The 15,695-nt window shown below is 44.9% G+C and overlaps 1 protein-coding gene across 4 annotated transcripts in view; it reads right to left on the bottom strand.

Annotated features, from left to right (window-relative positions):
• The window catches only part of MARCHF8 (membrane associated ring-CH-type finger 8), a 366,422-nt gene extending 353,060 nt beyond the window's left edge, over positions 1-13,362 (bottom strand). For 2 of the 4 annotated variants that reach the window (XM_073585849.1, XM_073585847.1), the window contains exons 1-2: positions 13,106-13,362; positions 840-939 (exon numbers count right to left, since the gene is read on the bottom strand). The gene's annotated coding sequence lies outside the window, so the exon portion shown is untranslated. The remainder of the gene's footprint in view (positions 1-839; positions 940-13,105) is intronic. The other 2 variants (XM_073585846.1, XM_073585851.1) reach the window with 2 other exon arrangements.
• Positions 13,363-15,695: the final 2,333 nt, after the last annotated feature.

Here is a 15,695-nt window from a genome sequence, read left to right as displayed (position 1 = left end):
TAATGAGCATGCTGCATTTTTTTTTCACGGAAAAAAAACGCATCAATATGCACAAAAAGTGCGGAATTCATTAAAATGAATGGGATGCTTCTTTTAAGCTTTTTATTTGGTAAAAACGCGAAAAAAATGCATACGTGTGCACATAGCCTTACAGTCCCTGGACACCTCTTCAATCCATGTTTTCTCTGAAACATTGAAGCATTTCAGAAAAAAAAAACAAAAAAAAAACAAAAAAAAAAAAACCTACCTGGCTGCAGTCATACAGTCAGGCTCTCATTCATGCTGCCCATGGACTAGACTTTACCAGTCTCCTGGATGCAAGTGCGTGCAGTCAGTCTCCATTACAGTGTTTTGCAGATACAGAGACACATGAGCACAACCGTAAAAGATGTTTTCCTGCACTCAAACCCATAATCTAATCGCAGATCTCATGCATGACCCAATTTAGGGACCTTTACTGATCAGGAGAATAAGGGTCCTGTGTCTCTGGATTGACTAGAGCAGCAGGTGAACATGTGCACTCATGTTCTATACAGAGTCTATGGAACTGAAGGAGAGAGATAAATGCAGTCTTCAATTACTGCAGGTCTGTCAGTTTCATAGACAAAACAGGGTGTCAGTTTGCACTTTTGACAATATCAGATGACATGACTTAGCCATTATTCATAAGTTTTTGCAAGAAACTTAAAAAAGTAATCCATACCAGTAATAAAAAAAAAACAAAACACACATTTGAAAAAGCCATTTACAGAGCTACAGCTTTTGAAGAAAAAAAAATATATACAGCAAGTCATAAAATAACTTAAAATTGTCTTAAAAGTGCGGTAATTTTTTTCTACCTTTTTTACTTTTGTGCCAATATAGATATAGGAGAGCTTGACTTTGGGGGGTGTTCAATTGAAGTCTTCAAAGACACTATTCACTTTACCATATAATGTACTGAAAATGGGAAAAAAAATATCCAAGTAAGGCGAATAGTTGGAAAAAATAACAAAAAAAATAACAAAAAAAAAAAAACAAACAGTTCTGACTTATGGATTTGTCTCGTGATCTGTAGATATTCTGTACCAAATACTGTCACACTTACCTCAAGGTCTCACAGCAGCAGCTGAGCATTCAGAAATAAATTGTCAACAGCAGTGTGAGCAGCCTCTTCTCATCTCAGTAGCTCTGATATCACCAGTATTAGATCAGCTATAGAAGGTGGACAGCAGTGTGAGCAGTCTCTTCTTACCTCAGCACCCCTGATCTCTCCAGTATTAGATCAGCTATACATGGTGGACAGCAGTGTGAGCAGTTTCTTATCACAGTACCCATGACATCTCTAGTATTCCATCAGCTATACAGGGTGGACAGCAGTGTGAGCAGCCTCTTTTTATCTTAGTACCCCTGATCTCTCCAGTATTAGATCAGTTTAGCCACTCGGAGCACATCTTATCACCCATGAAGGGAGGGTGGGGGCTTCCTACAGCACATGCTTACTGGCACCAGTTTTATTGCTACTCTAGGACTAGTTTCTATCAGTGCAACAAGACAGCCGCCACTTTAATGTCTTAGGCCGGGGTCACACTGGCGAGGAATACGGACGAGTGAGAGGCGTTAAAAGCACGCATTACACACGGACAAATTATTCTCTATGGGTTTGCTCCCAACAGCCGTATATTTATCGGGCGTATTCTATGGTCCGTGCCAATCGCAGCATGCTGCGATTGTCAGCGTACTACGCCCGTAATACGCCAATGCAAGTCTATGGGTGCGCAAAAAATACGGATTACACACGGACCACACGTGACTTGCGAGAAATACGCACCCGGTGTCTTTTAGAAAAGCCGGCAATTCAGTGCGCTATACAGTAAACTCACACTGACAGGTTTGATAAAGAAAGAATAGAGGTATACAGTATATATATATATATATATATATATATATATATATATATATATATATACACACACACACACACACGTCATTGTGACAAGCATATATATATTTATATTTCACAGAGTTCTTCATAGCAGAATAGCCGCTAATTAAATTGCCGGCTTCTATCAAATCATTCCCCAACCCGACATGAAATGACACATTTCAAGTTTTTTTTTTATATGTCCTTGACTAATAATTAGATGAGGGTTTGTGTGCAAAATTTGGGAGATGTAGTTGTTATTTTAAGGGGTTAATTCGTTGTTTAAAAAATGTGTGGGCTTCCCATTGCCCTATATTGGTGGCGAGTGGGTTAATCTAACAAAGGGTTAATGTCACCATTCGATTGTAAGGTGACATTAACCCTTTGTTAGATTAACCCATTTGCCACCGCTACAGGGCAATGGGAAGGCCACGCATTTTTTAACAACGAATTAACCCCTTAAAATAACTACTACAACTCCCAAACTTTGCACACAAACCCTCATCTAATTATTAGTCAAGGACATATAAAAAAACATGAAATGAAATGCTTTACTGAATGTAAACCATGTGTCATTTCATGTCGGGTTGGGGAATGATTTAATAGAAGCCAGCAATTTAAATTAGCGGCTATTCTGCTATGAAGAACTCTGAAATATATATGTTTATCTCAATGACGTGTGTGTGTGTGTGTGTGTGTGTGTGTGTGTGTGTGTGTGTGTGTGTGTATGCATTCTATGTGTCTATATCTATTATTTCGTTTCTGTTACAAACCCTGTCATAGGGCTCCATTATATGTCCATTTTGCAAGGTGACGAGAAAATCTCACCATACGGATTACATACGGATGCTGACATGCGCAAAATACGCGACCACACCTTGCTTACGGATCACTATTTAGGGGTCATTCATCCGTATTACGCCTGTAAACTACGGACCGTATTTTGCGTCGGTTAGTGTGACCCCGGCCTTATAGTCATTACCTCGCCAGTCAAAAGCAAATATGGTTTATTAAGAAAGGGTAATTAGGAATTTATATATAATTAAGGTACATTTTTAACTATTGTAAGAGATCCCTTTTATATTCTTCATTTCTGGCTAAAAGCATTACATTATTACAATTTCCAAATGTCTAAAAGCAGTTAGAATAATTTACTTGCCATGGTACCAGCTGGTTCCAGGGACCTTTATGATCTCGCAGTTCATGCTAGAACTATTTTTCGCCTTCAGTCTTTTTCGTCTTATTAGAAAAAAAGACAAAACAAAAAAAAAACAAAAAAAACACTTTCTTCTGAACTGCGTCGTCATAGAAACAAAGACAGTTTATGCAACTTGGCTACAAGAATGCATTATCACTAGACGGGCCCGCTTTTACCTGTGGTTATCCTGCCAGGTCATTGCCAATGCTCCAGTAAGATGGTTACTTTCACAAATATGCGATCCATCTAACCTCAGACCTTCTTATAAACCAAAGGATTTTCCTTTTATAAACACAAAATTTGAGTAAATCCTATTGTAAAAAATGCTGAAACAGTAACCTAAGAGACAGTGAGTAGCATGAAATATCTGCATGCCAATGTGTGAACTTTTCAAATAAAAGGTCACATGACTTTGCTGCAATTATCTTCGTAAAGTGTTATCTGATTTGCTGGTTGATATTTTTGATGGCATTGAAAAGAACCCCTTAATGACCACTAATACGTCTTCTTACTGACCTGGAACATAAGAGAATAGCATTACAGATGAGTGAAAATGCAGCAGCAGTCGGCTGCACACTATAGCTGACACCCTGCTGCATTAGTCACGATCGGTGTTGGTACTGACCACGGTCGTTTAACCTATTAGATGCTGTTGGCAATAGTGACTGAGATCTAGATGGTTAACAGAGATTGGGGGCTCCCTCTTTAACCCCATCGGCACCCTGACATCATGATTGTGTGGTCCTGATGCTTTCCTTGGCAATTAAGGGCCAAATAACGGCCTTAAGGCCCAGTCACACACACCGATATCGCCAGCGAGATCGCTGATTTTGTGACACCACAGCGCTCTCGCCAGCGCTATCGCTGTGTGTGACATAGATCAGCGACCGGCCCCCCTGCCGGGTATCGCTGATCATGCAGGATCTTCCTGGGCCATTTTTTGATCGTTGGTCTCCCGCTGGCCAGCGCGCATCGCTGCGTGTGGCAGCAAGAGACCAGCGACGCTGGTTTCCAATGTAAACAGCGGGTATCTAAGAGCCGCACGGCTCTTAGATACCCGCTGTTTACATTGGAAACCAGCTTGCTCACTGGTCCTGATCGCTGGAGGGGCTGTCTATGTGACAGCTCACCAGCGATCAGCCCAACGATGTCCGAGCGATCCCATCCATGTCGGATCGCTGGGACATCGTAATGTGTAACGGGGCCTTTAGAGTCTGCCGCTATAAAGACCTGTCCAGAAGTTAGCAACGTTTAGTTGGTAAAAAAACATTTTTCTTTCCGGTCATGACACTTTCTAGTAATTCTTGAAAGATACCTGAATGTTAATGCAGTACTGACAGCAGTGTTGAATATCTTGAAGGGTGCCAATTTTAGAATTGTTTCACTTTTGGGCGCTTTCATTATAAATAATGCCCCCCAAAGTCACTTCAAAACTGAATAGGTCCCTAACAAGTTTTGTAAATTTCCTGCTACATTTTAAAACCTTCTAATATACTAACCAAATAAAACAACATTTTACAAATGGTGCTGATATAAAGCAGAAGTGAAGTAAATGTAACGTATAAACTTTTTTCCTGTGGTATGTCTATCTGGATAAATGGGATAATCAAAGTTTGAAAATAGTTCATTTTAAGAAATTACAAAATTCATGATCATTTTATAAATAAATGCAAAAACATAGAGACTTAAATTTTCTAGTAACATAAAATATAATGTGCCACAAAAATACAATCTCAAAAAAATCAATGGAATATGTTGAAACATTCCAGAGCTATTGCCATGTAAAGTGACACACAGATTTGAAAAATTTGGCTTGGTCACTAAGGGGTTAAGATCATGCCACCAAATTGATAGGCATAATGAAGAGATAACTATTACCAGATACTTTGTTCATACAATTTACAGTACGCTGTATGTACAGACACCAAAAAAAGGCTGCTATAAATGGCGAAATATCTAGTCTGCAGTGGTGCTGACATGTAATGCCCACAGTACTTTGTTTGAATAATCATTTTTTCCACACCACAGGGCCCTGTAGGTTTGGATTTCTTTTTCCCTTGATAGTAAAGACCTTGATTTAAAAAACTGCATTTTGGGTTCTTTTTGTCTAATATTTAAATTTGTTTAGTGATCCGAAACATTTAAACGTGACAAACATGCAAAAGAATAGGACGTCAAGGAAGGGGGCAAACACTTTTTCACATAACTGTAAATCAGACCGAGATCAGACTGCAATGCACGACTGGCCGGCGGGTCTAACGACCAGAGCCTGACAGCTTCATATATTTTTATGAAGCTGTCATGCTCGGGACAGGAGACTCGCTGGCCATTCTGAATTGCGGTCCGATTCATTCAGTCGTGTGACTGTGCCTTTAGGGGGATACAACACACTAACTTCTGTCCATAGTTAAAACCCTTCTTCAATCCTCTCTTATGGCCAATATAGACAGGCTCGGACTGGCCCATAGGGTAAAAGGGGGATCCACCGGTGGGCCGTTGGGCAGATCTGGGCCCCAACCCCACTGTATGGGCAGTACTTGGCATAATTCGCTTGATTTACTCTGTACAGAAAAAAAGCATCAGCTCATCATTCATTAACCAAACTACCCAGTTTATTATTATGTAGAGATATAGGTAAATTTGTGAACGAGGGTAGTGTAATATTTGTATGAAGGTGAAAAGTGGGTTCCCCCCCCAAAGTCAATGTTACTAGTGGGCCTTTGGCAACCCAGTCCAACACGGAATATAGTTGAGACAATAATTAGTGGAAGAGTGTTCATAAAGATGCTGGTTCCTGTCTAAACAGGATGGCAATCATCCAGAGCAAAAGGCTTGTTTGCTCGGGCAATGATTTTTATATCGGTTGCACGTAGCGCTGTGTAATCAGGTGACGCGCTGCCAACATGATATTGTACGTACAGAGAGCAATCATATGAGTGCTCGTCAACAAGACCAAACATGACAGTAAACGGCTGTCAATGGACTTGTATATAACCTGGATCGCCAGTCTAAAAGGTACCATTATACGAAAAAACAGGTGTGCTAAAAGTATTACATAGTACACACAAATGTCTACTCATTTTAAGGGTACGGTCAGACGAGGGCAAAACTTTGTGGATCAGCAAGGTGACTGGCTCTATGTGCTTGTCTGTTAGATGGAGGGCCAGGACCTGCCTACGATTTAAATGCACTAATCTGGTCTGTAAATCGGTAAGTGCATTCTGCATTTTTTCCCCTTGAGGAATGTGGCGCTAAACAGTCTATATATACTAGCACATAGGCCAATATTGGTCTGGTGTGCCCATGGACCAAAATTACACTTGTGCTAACTTAGCTTCAGCCTAAATTCATATGTCTGTTTCATGGACTGTGTACAGAGCCCAAGAACCCCAAGATCACTGTGGCTGAGTAGTAGGGATATGGGAGAAAGTTCCACAAAGTCAACTATCACTGCAACCCTCTGTAGGGTTCTAGCAGGTTCTCAGAATGCAGCGACGAGACAGGGTATGACTTGTATAATAAACTTTTATGAACTGAAGCCACTAGGGCTATGATGAACGGGCAAAAACTATCTGTCCTCGCAGGGACTCAAATAAAATAAACAGTACTTCTTTTTGTGCAACTGAAAGTAACCCGGCTAATCCAGGTGTCAGAGGCCAGACTATGGCCAAACTATAACAATTATTTCTAAAGTCCACCTATCCTTCCATGCGTCGCTCGGGATTGCAGATGCGGCCGCTTAGAGGTCGTTGATGCGGCTGCCTTGACGCCTCGATCTTCCGGGAAGGTTTGAGCTCGTCGGGCCCTGAAGAAACTGTGCCAGTGGGGCGCAACAGGCCCTGAAGAAACGGTGCCGGTGGGGCGCAACAGGCCCTGAAGAAACGATGCCGGTGGGGCGCAACAGGCCCTGAAGAAACGATGCCGGTGGGGCGCGGTAGTGACGCAGTCTCTAAATATAACCGTTCATCAATCTCTGCCCAGTGTCCCTCAGAAAACCGGACAGGGGCCTCTACGGCCGCCTGTAGCGAGGTGGCGCCCCCTGGGGCCGGTGATGACAGGGCCGCAGCTGTGGGAGAAGGCAGGGGGGTAGTGCCCTGGACGCTGTAACGGAATGATCTGTCGTCGCAGCGGTCACTGGAGGTAGCGGCCTTGTCACAACAGGGTGGGAAGCAGCGGGAGTGTCTGTATGCGGAGAGTGGCCGCCGGTGCAAATCTCTCACGTGTCACTGGACGGTAAGTCTGTAGCTTTCCCCTCACAGACCCCTCCCGGTCTCTCCAAAACACACCGTCTGCTCCCTCGGTCCTCTCTCTTTCACACGGCTTCCTGTCTGTTGTCCGGCTCTTTATCAACTGCCACTTCAGTGCGCCCCCTGCTCCTTTTAAGCTTGCCCCGCCCCCTGTTTCCCTGACAACTTCAGTCAAGTCTCTCCCTTTACTGTCCTCCCAGTATCGTTCCCTCAGGAACCCTGATGGCGGTCCCCTGGGTACCTGCCCATTCACTGTCTGGGAGTCCTCCTCCCCACACCTCCACCAGTCAGGCTTTTATGGCAGAGTGGCCCAATGGAAGCCTCTCCTCAGCACCAGACATATGAAAGCCCGAATAGAGTTTGCTAAAAAACACATGAACTCCCAGACAATGAGAAATAAGATTCTCTGGTCTGATGAGACAAAGATAGACCTTTTTGGTGATAATTCTAAGCGGTATGTGCGAAGAAAACCCACCCAGACACTGCTCATCACCTGCCCAATACAATCCCAACAGTGAAACATGGTGGTGGCAGCATCATGCTATGGGTTTTTTTTTTTTTTTTTTTTAGCTGCAGGGACAGGACGACTGATTGCAATTGAAAGAAACATGAATATGGCCAACTACAGAGATATCCTGGATGAAAACCTCTTCCAGAGTGCTCTGGACCTGAGACTTGTTGGAAAGTGAACCTTACACCAAGACAATGACCCAAAGCACACAGCTGAAATAACAAAGGAGTGGCTTCAGAACAACTCTGCGACCATTCTTGACTGGCCCAGCCAGAACCCTGACCTAAACCCAATTGAGCATCTCTGGAGAGACCTGAAAATGGCTGACCACCAACGTTCATCATCCAACCTGTCGGAACTGGAGAGGATATGCAAGGAAGAATGGCAGAGGATCCCCAAATCCAGGTGTGAAAAACTCGTTGCATCAACCCAAAAAGACTCATGGCTGTACTAGCTCAAAAAGGTGCTTCTACTCAATACTTCTGACCATGTGATATTTCAGTTTTTCTTTTTTAAGAAGTTTGCTACATTCCTATTTTCTACATTTCTGTTTTTTTCCCGTCAAGATGGGGTGCAAAGTATACATTAATGAGAAAAAAATAAAAATAATGAACTTTTTTGAATTTACCAAATGGCTGCAATGAAACAAAGAGTGAAAAAGTTAAAGGGGTCTGAATACTTTCTGTACCCACTGTAAATACGGTATATATATTTTTTTATTTGAAAAATTTGGCTTATATCTTTTAAAAGGATTGTCTGGCGTTAGTAACTGCAGACTTGTAGCCTATTTGACTGCAGACTTGTGCATCCTCACCTTGCGTGCTGTGAGGATTCTCTGGTGCCGTGCATGTGACCGCTAGTATGAGATTTACATGATTGCAGTCACATGCTGACTAGATGTGCATGGCCTCACTCAATGCAAGTGTAATGGGCGAAGCTGGACACGTCTAGCCAGAAATATGCAAGTTGCATGATTGTGGTCTCATGCCCACCCGTTCCTGGGACCAGGGAATCCTTACAGCGCACACGATGTGAGGATTCACAAGTCTGCAGTTATATAGAGTGACTGCAGCCCAAAGTCGAACAACCGCCTTGATTTATGTTTTGAACAGCATGGCTTATCTTCATTGAGTCATGGCCAGAATTGGAGAGCAGAACTAGCGAATAAAATCCATTTACATGATGTGCAAATTCTTAAACGTCAGCAGCTAGGAGTTATTCAAATCACGCTCGGTGTCTATTTCGGTAGGTATTAGAAGTGAGCAAGGCGCACAGTATTCTGAAATCAGCCAGTATTATAATCCTGATACCATCTGATTCCATTCTTGGGGATTCCCATAGATCAGCACCACAGAGGTGCAGCTGTGCCCCCTCCTTGTTTACAAAGGCGCAGCGGCGTGCCCATCCCAGTAATTAGCCTGGTACTGCAGCTCATCCCACACCAGATCCTATGGTTTTTCTGCAGCCTTGCATGGTACTTGCTTTAATTATAAGGCAATTGCTCTTCAAGCAGTTCTCTATTACATTCTTTACTAATCACTGCCAGAGAGGAATCGGCAGGAAGAATGCCCGACCTTTGTACTGCGACACTAGTATGATGGGGTGACCTACAGACATGATTTGCTTTGCAGCCATCAAACACCTTCACTCATTCACACGCATGCCCACCCGAGCCGAATCTACCGTATATCTTTACCAGGCAGTTGGGGACCATAGCTGTGGCCGAAATTAATGACAGGAAGTCAAGTAAAATGTCTGTTGGTGAGATCACCGCTTTATCAAAACACAAAACAGAACCATGGCGGCATGCAAATTTTTTTTTTTTCTACCAAGATGACTAACAATTTTTCTTCCGCAGACATCACAGATGATAATTGATTCCAGTTCTAACAGGAAATATTTCTCACGAGTGATAAATTTATTGATCATGGCTCCCGCCAGGGAAGAAGAGGATGCTATGAACTTAACCCCTGGGAGTCGTCTAAAGGAAGCAAAATGATTCTCAGTTATAGTCATGTAACCTGCGTGTACACAGCGTGTAGTCACATAGTCAACAAATCCATGAGCGGGATGCAATCCTTACATGACAGAGGCACATGCAGCACTCACTCATAGTTACAGGGATCCTCCCCAGGAGAGGAGAATTCTCTACTGATAAAGTGTGATATTTGGTGCCTGACCTGGGAGTCTTATGCGTCTGGTTACAATATTAGACCCCTGGTATGTTAAGGGATGGGTTAAATTTGCCAGACGGTATTATTAATAAGCAATGGGAAATGTTCTACTCTATGATGTAACCTTGATATCTACCTATATAATCGTCTAATTCTGTCTGCTTGTAACGGAAATCCCACGTCGCTGATTGTTCACGGCCAGCCGTGAACAATCAGCGACGGGCTTAGTCCGGCCGCGAATTGGCACAGAATTCGAACGACGCACGCCACCCCCTACCGTCGGGAGATCTGCAGCGCCGCGGGTCATCTCCTGCCGCACGGAGGTCAGCGGCGACGCAGCCGGGAGAGGACCAGCGCTTGCCTGATTGGTCACGCCTGGCAAGGCATGACCAATCAGAGACAGGTGCAGTCTGCCTGCGAATTGCCGCAGGATTTGAACCACGCTTTTCTGATTGGTCGCTGGGCACGACCAATCAGCAATATTGGTGCGGAATTTAAGGGGTACTTCACACATAGCGAGATAGCTGAAATGTAACAGATTTTGTGACGAGCCAGCGATCTCCATACGTGTGACACGTAGCAGCGACCGGGCCCCCGGTGCGATCTCGCTGATCGTGCTCAAATGTCCTGGGCCATTTTTTGATCGTCGGTGTCCCGCTGGACAGCGATGCTCGCTGTGTTTGACGCCATAGCAACGATGAGCGACCTCATTGAAGCATGTGTATAGAGGTCTGTATCGTCAGAATAGCTGCTGTGTGACAAGGTCCCAACGACCGCCGAGGATCGCCGTATCATTGCTGCGTCGTTGAATAGATCTGCCTGTCTGACATCTTACTAGCGATCATGTAGCGACGCTTCAGCGATCCTTACCAGGTCGTATCGTTCTCAGGATCGCTGGAGCGTCGCTATATGTAACGGCGGCTTCCTCCACACCTGACTAGATTTAGGACACAAGGACGGGAGTCACGTGCTGACCCTACACATCGTGGTTACTATAGGTACTGTTCCAGCAGCTGGACTACAAAGGCAAACCTATACCACTTATACACACACCTCAAAACCAAGGATCTAGTCATATCCCTGATGAAAGCTCGAGATGTAGAGCTGAAACGTTGGATTGTAACACCACCCTTTTTTGGATTGTAACACCACCCTTTTTTTTCACAATCAATAAAATCACAACAATTAAAGACTGTCGTTGAGAAGACTTTACTTTCATGTTATTAGTGTGCCGGGGTTACTCCTATACTTTAGTCTTGTTTTTTCCCAGAGCACCTAAGTTGGGGTTTGAGCCTGTCATATCTACTTGCTATATGTAACGGGACCCTAACCCTCCCTCGAAGTGTGACGTAGTTCACTCCTCTTTACTGAACAAGCTCTGTCAGTCACAGTGTGATGTAGTGCAGTCACGTTTACTGAACAAGTTCTGTCAGTCACAGTGCCACATATTCTAGAATACCCGATGCGTTAGAATCGGCCACCATCTAGTGTTATATAGTCTTCAATAAAAGGAGTTTAAAAAGAAATTTAAAAAATGGCATCACCATGATTGCAGATTCCGATTGTGCACCCATATCAATCGGCAGATCACAGATTTACCTCATTCAGGATCATTTGTACCTGAATACACATCAGTTATAAGACTTCTCTGTTCTGTAGGCCTCCTTCACATGGACGTGCGGAATCCATTTTTTCTCGTTGATGCCCCACGTACCTATTATATCCCAGGCTGCTATACACGTCTGTTTTTACAGGTACCGCGTGTCCGCGCAAAGGCATGTCCAATAGCACGGGTGACGAGGACCAATACAAGTCTACTGGACGGTGAAAAAGCCGTACGGCACAGGGATGGAGTCAGTGTACGGTCCGTGTTTAACCATTGCACAGTATAGGGGAAGCGCTGTCATGTCATTCCTTCTTTATCCATAAAGGAAAACACTGATGGCACACTGATCCAAAACATCGATGACACCGGTATTGGTTTTATAGACGTGTGAACGGGGTCTTATACATACAATATCAGTGTAGGAAGTAGAACAAGGAAACCTACATACTGTATTTACTGCATGAAGACAGAAAATGCAATTCTGGTAACCCAATTCACCCTTTAATGACCGCCCTGCTCTTTGACAGCAGATGGTGCAGGTGCCAAGTCTACAACATGTCTGGACTTACTGGACTAACCCGCCGGCAGAGCAGTATGTCGGCTGTCCAGGTATCAGAGACCGTCAGGGGCCTGGGGACCAGTTTCTCACTGGTTTAGCATTTCAGCCAACTATGCAGAGTATAGAAAAACCAGGATGGCTGATGCTTCTAAGCGACCGAGTGATCACATGATCACCTGGGATCTTCTGTGTAAAGCAGGCATGCTGGATCTTTACAGGCCCAGGTAAGCTCTGCCAATGATGCCTGGCACAGCAGGGGCCCTTTATTCCAGCAACTGTTACAGGGGAAAACTGAGCAATTAAAAGAAAAAAAAAAATCATTATATATTTCCCTCAAAAAGGTTTTTGTTTTTTTTTTACCTCCTAGAATAGTAAGGTTTTAAAGGTCATAATTTCATATAAAACATTATCTATACAGATATACACACAACTGTAATAATCCAGACAATTCACAATTAGTCTGCACGGTGAATAAAAAAAAAAAAATTATGAGCAAAATAATTTTTTTGTCTCCTGTGTTACAGAAAAAAAAATGAATGTAATTTATATGTGCCATTAAAAGTAAAAAAAAAAAAAAAATTGAAGACTTTGTCTAGGGGTGTAATATAGGAAGGCTACCACCACTTGGCCCCCTCCCCTGCTAGCCATGGCTCGGGGTGGGCATGCCCATGGGGTGCAGTGAGGCTTACAGGTTTAGCTGCTGATCCTGTGCCATCCACTGATGCCATAGCAACACAGGGCACCTGGAACACTGGCGCCTCACTGAGCACAACTAGTGCACGTGATTTAGTTGTGAGACCGTGCATATAAAGCGTAAGCACAGCCACGGCGCCATGCTGGGACTTGTAGTGCAGCAGGGGCTCCGGGGAGCATCCCCTCTACAGTGCAGGGCACAGTACACACTGACCTGTTAAAAGGTTTCCCGCCGTGACGTCAGCCCCAGTCCGTAGTGCATGGAGAGGAGCGAGCAGCAGAAGAGCTGTCACCGGGCGCCCACAGCTGACTCGCGGCGTGTAATCACCATCCACACACGGACCGTGACGATCTCTGCCCGATCAGCTGCTCACTGCACAGGGAAGTGCAGCACAGCCCAGGTGTGTTTGATGACGAGCAGCACCAGCCAATGGCGATGCTATACGTCACATTCATGTGACCAATGACAGCGCAGTACACAGAAGTTTCGTCCGTCTCGCTCAGTCTGCCCGAGTGCACGGCAGTGAGATAAGGACTGTGCGCGGCTGTCAGTGTCCGCCTGTTGTTCCTGCCGGGCTGAGGACTGACGGGGGCGGGATTCAGGGCGGAATACAGTGTCTGCGCATAACAAGCCAAAATGGCAGCATTCAGCCGTCTTGTATCTTCTCCCTCAGGGTTGGGACTTGGTTCTTCAGGCGGATTCTGCTTCCAATATTCTTTGGCATGCAGGGGCTGGCTGGCAAACTTTAGCCTGGGGGGCAAGCACAAGGCAGTGGCCCACTGTAATGCAGGCCACGGCCCGTCTTAAGGCTTGGGTCTCCTGTAGTAGCACTTGTGTATAGCACATGTGGGTCGCCCTCCCAGGGCTGTGGGGTACTCAGTACCAGGCCGATGTCAGTGGGATGTGTCACGGCAGCAGTGACCCGGACCGTGGCCCTGGGCGCCCAAGTAATGGGGGTTGTAGTTAATGGAATGGAATAGTTCGTGATGGCACCTGTGGTGTTCGGCAAGGGAGGTGTTAAGCCGACGCTGCAGACAGCTCCGCTGGGACAGATGGTGTGGTGCAGCAGTGATGGTATAGCCATCCACAGGCAGGGCTAATGTCCCAGGGCAGTGTATCGGTGGTTGGCACGGTGATGTAGCAGTGCCGTAAGGGTAGGAAGCAGACAAGACACAGCGGGGTGCAATTTCTGTACCTTTACTTGATAACTACAATCCAGGGTCCTGATTACAGATGGTAACGGAGCAGGCTAGCCTTGAAGCAACTCAGGGATTCTATCTCACAGACGGGCTGTGCAGTCTCCTTCCTAGCGTCTTGTGGTGTGAAGCACTCCAGTACTTAGTTACTCTGAAGTTCCTCCTGTCAGATGTTCTCAAGAACCTTACTTGCACGGCAGACAGCTGTAGCCTCTCTCGGGGACTCCTCTCTAGTCCTGGCTCTCTATCCAAGCTGCTGTTGTGCCTCAAGTCTTAGATGGGAGTAGGGCATTTACAGCCTCCTACTCCTCTGGTATCTGCTGTAGGACCTTTAGTATCCGTACAGCCGTGGAGACCAGGCTCCAGTTCGTGCGCTCTCAAGCTGAGGGAGCTATCCTTCCTAGCTCAACCTCCAGCTTCTTTCCACACGTCTGCACACTTCACCCTCCGCAGACTATCTGACCACTCCTTCTTCTTGGCCCTCAGAGGGCACCCCTCCCCTTAATCCTGGTTCAGAGTTCCCCCTGGTGGCCTGGAGTGGAACTGTGTTGCATGTATGGATTGACTGCGAGAGAGACCCTTCATTGCCTCCAAGCCTGGCATTACCCTCCCCTGGAGGAAGGCAAAGCCACTGTGGCGACCATACTCCTGGGGGCGCCACACATGTGCGACAGAGGTACACCTTCTAACAACCCATTTCATAAAAATGGTTGAGGAACAACAAGGGTGTGTGCACAGGTTGCGTATTCTGCTGTGGATTTTTCCACGCAGATATGTCTAAATCCGCAGGTCAAAAGACCTGAGGCTTATCTGCTGATTTAGTGCGGTTTTCCCCTGCGGTTTGACATCTGTCATAGAATCCGCACAAAGGATTGACATGCTGCGGTTTTGAAACCGCAGAAAAATCCGCAACGTGTGCACTGTGTTTTTCTGTTTACATAAACTAAAATGGTACGGTACAACGCAGCAGAAACTGCTGCGGATCCGCAGGGCCAAATCCCCTGTGGATCCGCAGCAGAATCAGCAACGTGTGCACATAGCCTAAATACTTATCAATAGAAAAAAGGCTCTGTTAGTGTATCACCACCTAGAACATAAGTAAGGCCTGTTTCACACATCCTTTTGTGTCCATCAGTCAAAATCGCCCGTTTTTTCCCATTGAGTTGCATTACCGGCGGATCTTGACGGATGGCCATCCGTTGGATCCGTTTTTTTGCGGATCCGCCAAAATGTTGCGGTCCGCTGACCAGGGCTGTGGAGTCGGAGTTAGTTTTGGTTGGAGTCGGTAGAAATGTACCTACTCCGACTCCAGCTTTAAAAAAAATGTATTCATATTTCATAATTGAACTTTCATATGAATTTTATAAATGTTACTCAAATATATATGTTCTATCAAACTATGAACAACAGTGATAAGCAGTTCTGGAGATAGAGACATTTCTTACTTCTTGTGTGTCACTGTTCTCCACTGCCCTTATCTAATCTTATACTTGGTTAACCTCATGCTGCCCCAACCCCCCTACTTACAATGTATGAAACTGAAAGTGAAAATGTGTTGCAAATTCTTAGTAGTAAAGCTCCTCCTCTAGACTAGATCATACTAGGTG

The sequence above is a fragment of the Dendrobates tinctorius genome, unplaced genomic scaffold (assembly GCF_039654945.1).
Source record: "Dendrobates tinctorius isolate UK_male_01 unplaced genomic scaffold, ASM3965494v1 ptg000089l, whole genome shotgun sequence".
Lineage (NCBI taxonomy): Eukaryota > Metazoa > Chordata > Amphibia > Anura > Dendrobatidae > Dendrobates > Dendrobates tinctorius.
Note: the sequence above shows the minus strand (reverse complement) of the source record. Positions and strands in the feature narration are given on the sequence as shown.